The sequence below is a fragment of the Lonchura striata genome, chromosome 12 (assembly GCF_046129695.1).
Source record: "Lonchura striata isolate bLonStr1 chromosome 12, bLonStr1.mat, whole genome shotgun sequence".
Classification (NCBI taxonomy): Eukaryota; Metazoa; Chordata; class Aves; order Passeriformes; family Estrildidae; genus Lonchura; species Lonchura striata.
Genome location: NC_134614.1, coordinates 4,679,046 through 4,688,472, shown reverse-complemented (window position 1 = coordinate 4,688,472; position 9,427 = coordinate 4,679,046). Strand labels below are relative to the sequence as shown.

At 46.8% G+C, this 9,427-nt stretch overlaps 1 pseudogene; it reads left to right on the top strand.

The window, feature by feature from the left end:
• The first annotated feature begins 668 nt into the window (after positions 1-668).
• On the top strand, positions 669-1,457 carry LOC110470668 (protein BUD31 homolog; annotated as a pseudogene).
• Positions 1,458-9,427: the final 7,970 nt, after the last annotated feature.

The following is a 9,427-nucleotide window of genomic DNA, read 5'->3' as shown; positions in this document are numbered from 1 at the left end:
ATTACTCAAAATCTAACAATACTGGGGCTTAAATTTATGTAATTTACCAACACCTAATTTGCATTACATGGAAACATAACAGAACTGAAAATAAATCTCAACAGAACTGGAATAGAACAGGAAATAGTTTAAAGTGAAGAACAATTAAAAAGAACATTTTCCAAACTCAGTAACACAACTTTAACAGAGACTAATTTAACAAAATCAACTGAAGATAATTCATCCTTAATCAAATTAACAGAACGTATCTTAGTATTACTCAAATCTGACAATGTTGGACCTTAACTTTGCTTGATCTTATTAATAATAAATCTGTAGACAATCTGGGAACAGAATGATTTTTCTGGATTAAAAAGGGTGTGACAAATCTGTTGTAATTTTATGTAATGTAGATTCAGGTGTAAGGAAAGATTAAAGATTACTTCCTGCAAACACTTTTAGATATATAAATTTCTAGAGTTGTGCCAATAAACCAGGTGCATGATTAAAACAACTTTGTCTGCTTAAGCAGCAAATTTTTTTTTTGTGAGCTAATTATTTCTAAACTTTAAAGAACTACTGCAGATAAAATTCAAGGTTATAGGACTTAGTTAAGAACTTAAAATTAACTGCTGCAAATAATCTAGGGAGAAGAGGAGAGCCGCGGGCTGGGAACGGGAACGGCCGTGATGCTGAGGGAGTGCTGGCAGCTCCCCGTGTCCTTTGGCCCTCTGGCTCCCAAGGCAGTGCCCCAGGTGAGGAGGAGCAGGAAGGCTCCCCAGGATGGCTGGGAGCTGATCGAGCCCACGCTGGACCAGCTGGGGCAGGAGGTGAGAGGAGTGGAGATGGAGCTGCATAAAGGGAAGAGGAACGTGGAGTCCCTCTGGCCCATCTTCAGGATCCAGCACCAGAAATCCCGTTTCATCTTTGATCTCTTCCACATGAGGAAATCAATCAGCAGAGAGGTCTATGAGTAGTGCACCAAGGAGGTGACAAAAACCTGATTGCCAAGTGGAAGAAGCAGGGCTATGGGAACCTCTGCTGCCTGCGCTGCATCCAGACTCGGGACACCAACCTTGGGACCAGCTGCATCTGCAGGGTCCCCAAAAGCAAGCTGGAAGTGGTGAGCCTCCAGCTTATTCCTCTGCTCTGCAGTAGTTGTTCTGAGTTCTCCCACCTCGGGCTCAGCAGAGGGGGTAATGCTGTTCTTCCTGCTCATTTCCTCTCTCTTTGCTGGTAGAATTGGTGTCCAGTTGGTGCTGAAGTTACTGTCAGCTTTGGCATTCATTTAAGGCTGTTAAAAGTATGGGAAATAACACCAAACTATGGACACCCTTCCCACCCAGAGCCATTCCCTGACTTGAGGTGCGAGCCTGCTGCTCTGGCTGTGGCTTGGCTCTAACACCCTCCTCATGTTTGTTTTTCAGGACAAAATCATTGAATGCACTCACTGTGGATGCAGAGGCTGCTCTGGGTGAAGACTTTTGCCACCAAACTTGTTTTTTGAACTCTGAGACACCTTCTCCTCCTCCTCCTCAATGGATTATGAGTGCAATTACAGGTACTCTCTGTGATGGGATAGTTCTGTATAATAATTAAAGCAGTAGCACGATCACCAGGATCATGCATAAATGGGGTGTGCTTTGGAGCAGGGTTTTGTGTAGCCATTTATTTTAAAATAAAGCTTGTCTTCCTGGAAAAAAAAAAAAAAAGGATTTTGCACTGAATGTAATTCTGAAGTCACAAAAAACATGTAAGTGGGGTTTGCAGCCACTCCAGAGATCACTTGGGAAGCAAAATCATCAGGGGAAGCAAAATCTGCTGTGTGTGACAGTACAACATAGAAATAGCCACTCCTCACACTGAGCAGTAGAACTGGGGGTATTTAGCAAAAGAAGAAAGGACCTGGAAGGTGACAGAGCACTGGCAAATGTATCCTGAAAGGTTGAATAGAAGCCCCTTCTGCATTCAAATCAGAGTTTATGTGAAAGTGTTAAGTGTATGTGCCAAAGAGAGCTATTCCTAGATTCCCTATGAATGCACCACGAGATTTTATAAGTAATCAATTCAAAAAGCTGGAAAACAGAAGAAAAACATTTATTTATACAGAGAAGATCACACCTTTTATGAATTATGAACTATGCATTTATATAGCAGGCCATATGTGCTTATGAATAAATCCTTTTCTGAGACTCAAGACTTTGGTAGCTGTTCACTAAGTTAAACTTTACACATGTTAATAAGGAGAAGCCTAGGAAATGAAGATAGTTCCTTCCTAAGTAAAAGTCTTGCTTAAACCAGTGAAACCCCAAGACCTCAGAAAGGTTTTGCAATGTCCATTTGTATTTCTGGGACTGAAATCCTTAGAACAACTCGAGAACACCCCAAGAGAAGAGCAAGACCCAGCTGTGTGCACTGGGCAGAAAAAGCTGCTTCATGTGTTTAGGATGTTGTCACTTACCAAGAGCATTTAGGCTGAGGATTTTATTGTATTTGGCTGAATCAAACAACTAGCATTGAAAATGGTAAACATTATTGTAATTGTTCTGTATTGTAATAACAATTACCACTGTAAAATTATATGATGATACAATTATGAGGAGAAAATGGTTTAATTTCTATTTAATTTATATGGAGTTCACATGAAAAAAAGTCAAAGTAAAAGCAACTTATAGGAGTTTTCACCTGTAAATTTTCACCTTTACAATTCCAAATACAGTATGTTTGCACTGCTGGGGAACCCCACAGTATCTGGGGTTTTTTTTAACCTTTAAAACTGCCTCAGCTGCATTATTGCTCCAGCTTTGAGCCTATAACATAACTAAAGCAACTCTATTAACAACATATCTCACACACACACCTTTGTCACAACTGTGAATTGTGATATGCCTGTTCCTATGCTTTTCTACCTCTAAGACAGCCTTTCCATGACCTTTTACTCATCCTCAGCTTGTAGTTTCTCATGCAATTAAAGTGAGCCACACTTATTTTTAGCACATACAAATATTCTAGGAACTACAGAACTGTTTGTCATCTCTGTTGGTAAAGCCCGATTGTTTTCATTTGTTGCTTGGTGGAAATTACCATGGAATTCAGTTATCTTTTTGTTGCTGGCAGTGCTTACATTTCTTAGATAATTTCTCCTCTCCTGCGAGTTACTCCCACCGTTCCTTCCTGACAGGCCTATCCCTAGCATGGCTTTGCACAGCTTTAGGTGAACATCTCTTTTTAAAGTGTATTTCTCATCATAATTTTTGTACTTCTATGTATTGTTAAATGCAGCTGAAAGGATGCTGTCAGGTTTATATCCACATTTCATGAGGTGGAATAACCTCACTTAGCTCACTCTCCTGTATCCTCTGCACTATTTTGGGTGAAACACATCACTGGAAAAAACAATAAAGCAGATAAATCACTGCAATAATATTAACATAGATTTTTTTTTCCCATTAGATATCTATCTTTCTGCAGAGAATTTATGTCTGAAAGGAATGTAGCTATAATATTTTCCATTAAATTATCATGCTGCTAAATCTTTCTTGGCAAAAGTAGTAGTAAGGTGCAACAACTCAACTGCTTGCTTGACAGCTTATTCCAGGAATAATGTAGAGAGGAAAAAAAGTTATACTCATTCCTTCAGTAATGAGATGTTGAGGGGGGGCAAGGTTTTTAATCCCTTTTGCTTTGGCAGGCTGCAAACAGGACACCAGATGGGAGATATTTAATAAATAAACACTGCAAAGGCTCTGATCCACCTATAGCCAAGTCCTGACTCAGCCTCCTCTTACTGAAATCACTTGGAGCCTGGTCAAGTGCAGATAAAGAGCTCATTTCAGCGCTGGATCCCAGCTGAGAATTGCTGCATCCAAACTAGTTTAGGAACCTGCTGCTGGGAGCCACAGCAATGTGAAAGGACAAGGCAGCTTTGCCTTGAACTCTCTTCATTCAAGTCAGCCTATATCAGTCCATTTCCTCTGCTTCCAGCTCTGTAAAACTCAATAAAGCTGCTCCAGCACCTGGATGTCTCTGCTCTGCCACTGCCCTCTTGACATATTATTTTTCCCCTAAGACTCTCTTTCCTTCCCAGAGTTAACTGGAACAGTCATGGGGAGATGGCCCCTCAACAAAGTTGTTATAAATGAAAATTAGTCCAGCCAAATTAAAAATGAAATAATAAAAAAATTTATTTAGGATCGAATTCTCTCTGAGACAGCCACAAAGAAAAGGACAGCGCTGAGCCCGGGTTCGGCACTGGGTGCCTGACAGGAAGGAGCCTCTCAGCAGAGGTTCCCCTGGACACACACACCACCCTCCTGGGCCCTGCCGTTCTTATAGGAAATTTTCTGCCCAAGGCCAGGATTTCAGCCATCTGCCTTTTCTTTCTATTCAGAGTCCCACATATTAATGAAGTTCTTTTCTCTGAGCCAGGGTTGAACAATCCAGGTCCAGGTGTGAACATTTTTTCCTGATGAGGTTATGGGAACCGTGGCATTCAGATGTATCAGCCCGGAGGACTCCAGCGATCCCAATTTGTACCAGGATGATCAGCTCCAAGGTGTTCCAGTATCGCCTTTTGGGACAGACCATCTCCAGACTAGCCACATGTATTAAATTTTAAATGAGGCATTGTCCAAGAAAACCCGGCTCTGGTGTAACCAAATACGTGGGGGTGGCAGCTCACAGTGCTGGTGTGTGTATTTTGTAATAACTAAATATTATACATGCCAAATCATATTTCCCTTCATACAACAATACAACAATATTTCATTGGTGTAAATCATAATCATACATAACAAGGTGAAGCCTTTGGTGTCAGGAACAGTTGCTTGATGTCAAAAGTACGCTGATACAAGGTGGGCTGGTTATGAATCTCAAGTGGAGACTCCAAAATCCATTTGACCCAGCCCATCAGGACTGTCCAGCAAAGAGAAGGTTCCGTTGTGGGATCTGATCCTCTAGAATCACAGCTCAGGAGACGCCCTGTCAGAGTAGACAGAATGCCACAAGCATTCAACTGGTGTCTGCGACAGAATGCCTGGGTTTACCGAGTCCAATCATGTTAAATTAATAATTGATACTTTTTATTGCATTTGCAAGAAACACTGCATAGAGATTGTTGGTCACTTGATTCCTCATCAGTAAAACTCAAATTTTGGAATCATTCGTGCAAGTGGCTGGGGGCAGTGTGAAGAGCATTTGGAGCAAGGGAGGAGCCCGGGCTGCGGATTGAGTGCGGCAGATGCCTGAGGCCAGGGAGCTGAGAACAGCCCCAGCGAGCCGCAGCGCTCCGGGGACAGCCCCGGCACCCCGGCCGCGGCTCCGGAGTGTCCGCGGTACCCGCAGGGCGCTGCTCAGAAACAGAACAGCAGAATCACAAATCTGCCCCTTCAGTCCAATCTCCCGTTTTAGAGAGACACCAGTACACCAACAGCGCGCACACAAACATCTCTGCTGTTCTCACGGCACAGTGCCTCCGGCACTCCAGGTTTTGGAGGTTATCCTAAAATATTTGTGGGGGTGTGGTGTCAGAGCCATCCTGCAGCAGAGGTCTTTGCAGTGCCACGCACGCCACCAAATGCTGATGGGATTTTTAACACTGTAGCCAGTTTAACAGTTTAACAGCATTGGCCTCAGTGCTGAGGTGTCTGCGTGCCCAAAGGAAATGATACCCGGAAGGTGGACACGGTGTAAAAAAGCATCCCAAGCAGCTGGCAGCCAGCAGGTTACTCCAGGTTGTTTTAAAAAATAACAGAGCAGCACAAGGAGGTTTGCATGTTCTTGCCATGTCACAGAATGTGCTTTAGGGGATATTTTTTTGAGACACTTCCTCCTCACTGGTTACGTCGGGTATGGCCTGATGGTGACTTAATCTGCACTTTTACCTTCCCGTTCTCATGGGACACCAACCTGCAGGGCCCTCCTTGTACCATGTACAGGACTTCCTGAATAACTCACTTCAATCCCTTAGAGAAATAGAGGGAAGATTGTGTAGCTGCAGTTCTTAGTTAGCAAAGGAAGTTCTTTTTGCCTGATTCTAAATGTGGATATCTATCTGTGCAACAGTTCATGAGCTAGCTCATCACTCTCCTATTATTATATACACTAAATAAGTAATTATTGGAAATCTCATTGCCTAATTATAACAAATCAAAATGGACTAAGCATCTGGAATCAGTGTGATTGCTTCTCCTCGACCAGACTAATCTTGCCCTAGAAGACTGCATATAGCTAATTTAGCATAGACACACTCAAGAAAAGGAATGATAATCAGCCAGCAACTGCATCAGTTCTCTCCGCACAGCTCCAACCACTGAGGAAAACAATGCAACAACACGGGTTGCAAATTTTGATTTGTTGTTTTATTTGGTCTTAAAATGATTTGGCTCTTTGTCCAATACTTCTAAGGACTCTCTGTGTTAGAAAAGATGTATTGCTGAAACAACAGACTACTTTCATCTGGGAAGGCACTGGAACTCCCCTGAGCACAGCTGTTTGCAAATTGCTCTCGAGCTTTGGGAGTTTTGGGGCAGACACTGGACCTGACATAAAATTGCATTTTCCTTGGGTGCAAGAAATGCAAAGACTGTGTTTCCACCTTGTTTTCTGTCTCCTTTGTTTTCTGTAGGAAGTACTGAGCCAGGAATCATTGTCATGCTCCTCACTTTTGTTCTCTAACTGCAAAACTATCCTTTGCCTAATATCAAAGAGAAACTAGCAAAACAAGAATTACAAGTTTTATGAAGATACAGCAAGCCAAATTAATTCTTGAGGCAAGTACACAAACTAAATGCTGTTGAAAGACTCTTACTATCTGCTGGGGGAGAATTTCCTCCATTATAATGAAACATAGCTAAAAATATCTTGTATTATAAGAACACTGGAGCTGAACGTGAGGCAGTGCACTTAGAGAGGATGATTAATTGGTGTGTCACCAGCACTAACACTTCTTGAGTAAAGCATTTGCACTCACTGCTGCACCCTGCTTCCACTTCAACTAAGGGAGAGTCCAGGGGATGTTGTGAAGTTCTTTTAGATAGACTTTTGATTTGCTCAGGGCAATTTATCAGCTGTATCATTCACAAAAACTTTTTATGACAGCAAGTCTACAGGTGCCACCAAGATTAAGCTTGGAGTTTCCTGGGGTCATGGGCAGTTCCAGAAGTACAAGAAGCAAAACACAAGAAGAAGTCAGAAAAGTTTTATTACAAGAGGTTTGTCAGTCTGAAATTCCTGAGACCTATTACAAAGACTCAGAGAGAAACCAGGTTTTATTACTTCAGAAAAAGTAAAGATTTCATTAAAAAAATGATGATATATGATTTTGTTTCTGCAGCCTTTGTGAGTGACATTGATTTGTTGCTTGGGTTTTTCAAGCAATAAAAAAAAAAAAATATTTATAAGTTCTGAGCACTTTCTTAGCTCCACACTATTTTTCTTCCCTTTATCACCTGAAAACAGCAGTAACTGATTGAAACGAATAGTGGGACTACTTGTGAACAGGATTGTAATGTATCCAAGGCAACCAAAGGCCATGAAAATTATGCTGGATTAGGATTATGACAGTAAAGATTTAAAAAATAATTAATGGGAAGAAATGCTGTTACTGGGGAAAATTTTATTCTGAGTTCAAAGCCCGTTGGTGACACTTAAGTTTTACTGAGAGGTTCATCCCCTTTTCAAAACTCGGGATGGGTTTAGGTCTGTAGAAAATAGAGCATGTTTTTATAAACCACACCACACAGACACGCAAACACAGCACTCAAAACACAAATAAACCCAAGTCCATCTTAAATGAGATGCACTTAACAGGGAGGAAAAGACACACGTTGTTACTCATAGTCTAATTAAAGAAACTTAACAGTGCCATAGTATTAGATTTACAGCTTGAGGAAAGGTCAATCCAAAGTGCCTCTCACACATTTCATTCCTGAGCCCAGGGGCTCGGTGAGGGTTTCTTGTACCTGAGGAGCAGGAAGGGAAAGACATTTAAACAGAACAATGACAACTAATTGTGGGCAACGCTAGTGCGTTGTACTTGCTGCACTATCCACGTAGGAGTGCATTTGGGGTAATAGCTGGCCAATATTTCGTTTACAAACTTCCCAGGCAAAAAGGATAAGATTTATGTAAAACATCCTCTGAGCTTCGCGAACGCATACAGGCCAAGAGCAAACTCTGTTCAGCAGCTCCAAAAACTTTTTCCCCTGCGGTCTCTGGGCTGTCGCGCGTGGAAGCCCCGCGCGGTGCCGAGCGGAGCCCCGGGCGGTGCGGGAGCCCCGGCGGTGCCGAGCGGAGCCCCGGGCGGTGCCGAGCGGAGCCCCGGGCGGTGCGGGAGCCCCGGGCGGTGCCGAGCGGAGCCCCGGGCGCTGCGGGAGCCCCGGGCGGTGCCGAGCGGAGCCCCGGGCGCTGCGGGAGCCCCGGGCGGTGCCGAGCGGAGCCCCGGGCGCTGCGGGAGCCCCGGGCGGTGCCGAGCGGAGCCCTGGGCGGTGCGGGAGCCCCGGGCGGTGCCGAGCGGAGCCCCGGGCACTGCGGGAGCCCCGGGCACTGCGGGAGCCCCGGGCACTGCGGGAGCCCCGGGCGGTGCGGGAGCCCCGCGCGGTGCCGAGCGGAGCCCCGGGCGCTGCGGGAGCCCCGCGCGGTGCGGGAGCCCCGCGCGGTGCCGAGCGGAGCCCCGGGCGCCCTCACGGCCCCGCGTCCTCCATTTCCTGCGCCGCGGCGGCGCCCGCGCCCTGCCAAGATGGCGGCGGCGCCTGAGGGCGGGATGCGGCCGCTGCCCGCTCCCCCCGGCCTATGCCGGTCCCCAGGGCCGCTCCAGCCCCGACCCGCACCGGGGGCTGTGTCGAGTGCCAAACCGGCGCCTGGCGGTGTCCGGGCAGGGCGGCGCGGGGAGCGGGATGGAGGTTGAGGGAGTCCTAGCTGGAGGAGGCTGCGGGGGGACGGGGAGGCGGCAAGTCCCGGGCAGGTCCCGCTGGGGCGCGCGGGCTTTTCCCCTGGAGGCTTTGGGCTGCCCGGCTCGGCGCGGGGATCTGTGCGACAGAGGAGCGGGGCTGAGCGCGGCTCCTCGGTACAACATGGAGTCACCGCGGGGAGAGGAGTGGACTAGGCCAGGCCGGGCCGGGCAGCAACAGGCAGGGAGTGAGGCGGGTAAGGAGTCCAACGCTCCCACCAGCCGCTCAGGTGTGTGTAGTAGTGCGCCGCCGCCGCCAAGGCTGCGTTGTGCCCGGGCTGCGCTCTGCGCGACACGGACAGACGCGGGCGGTGAGTCACGGGAACAGCGCGAACCCCGAGCCGCCATGACCTCCCCGCCCGCCCCCGGCCAGCGCGCGGGAGGCGCGCCCCGCCCACCCCGCGGCCGCCACGGTTGGGTGTCCCCGTCCTCCGCTCCCATTGGCGGGTCCGCAACGGCGCTGTGCGCCCATTGGCCGAGGCGGCTCCGGCGAGCCGTGCG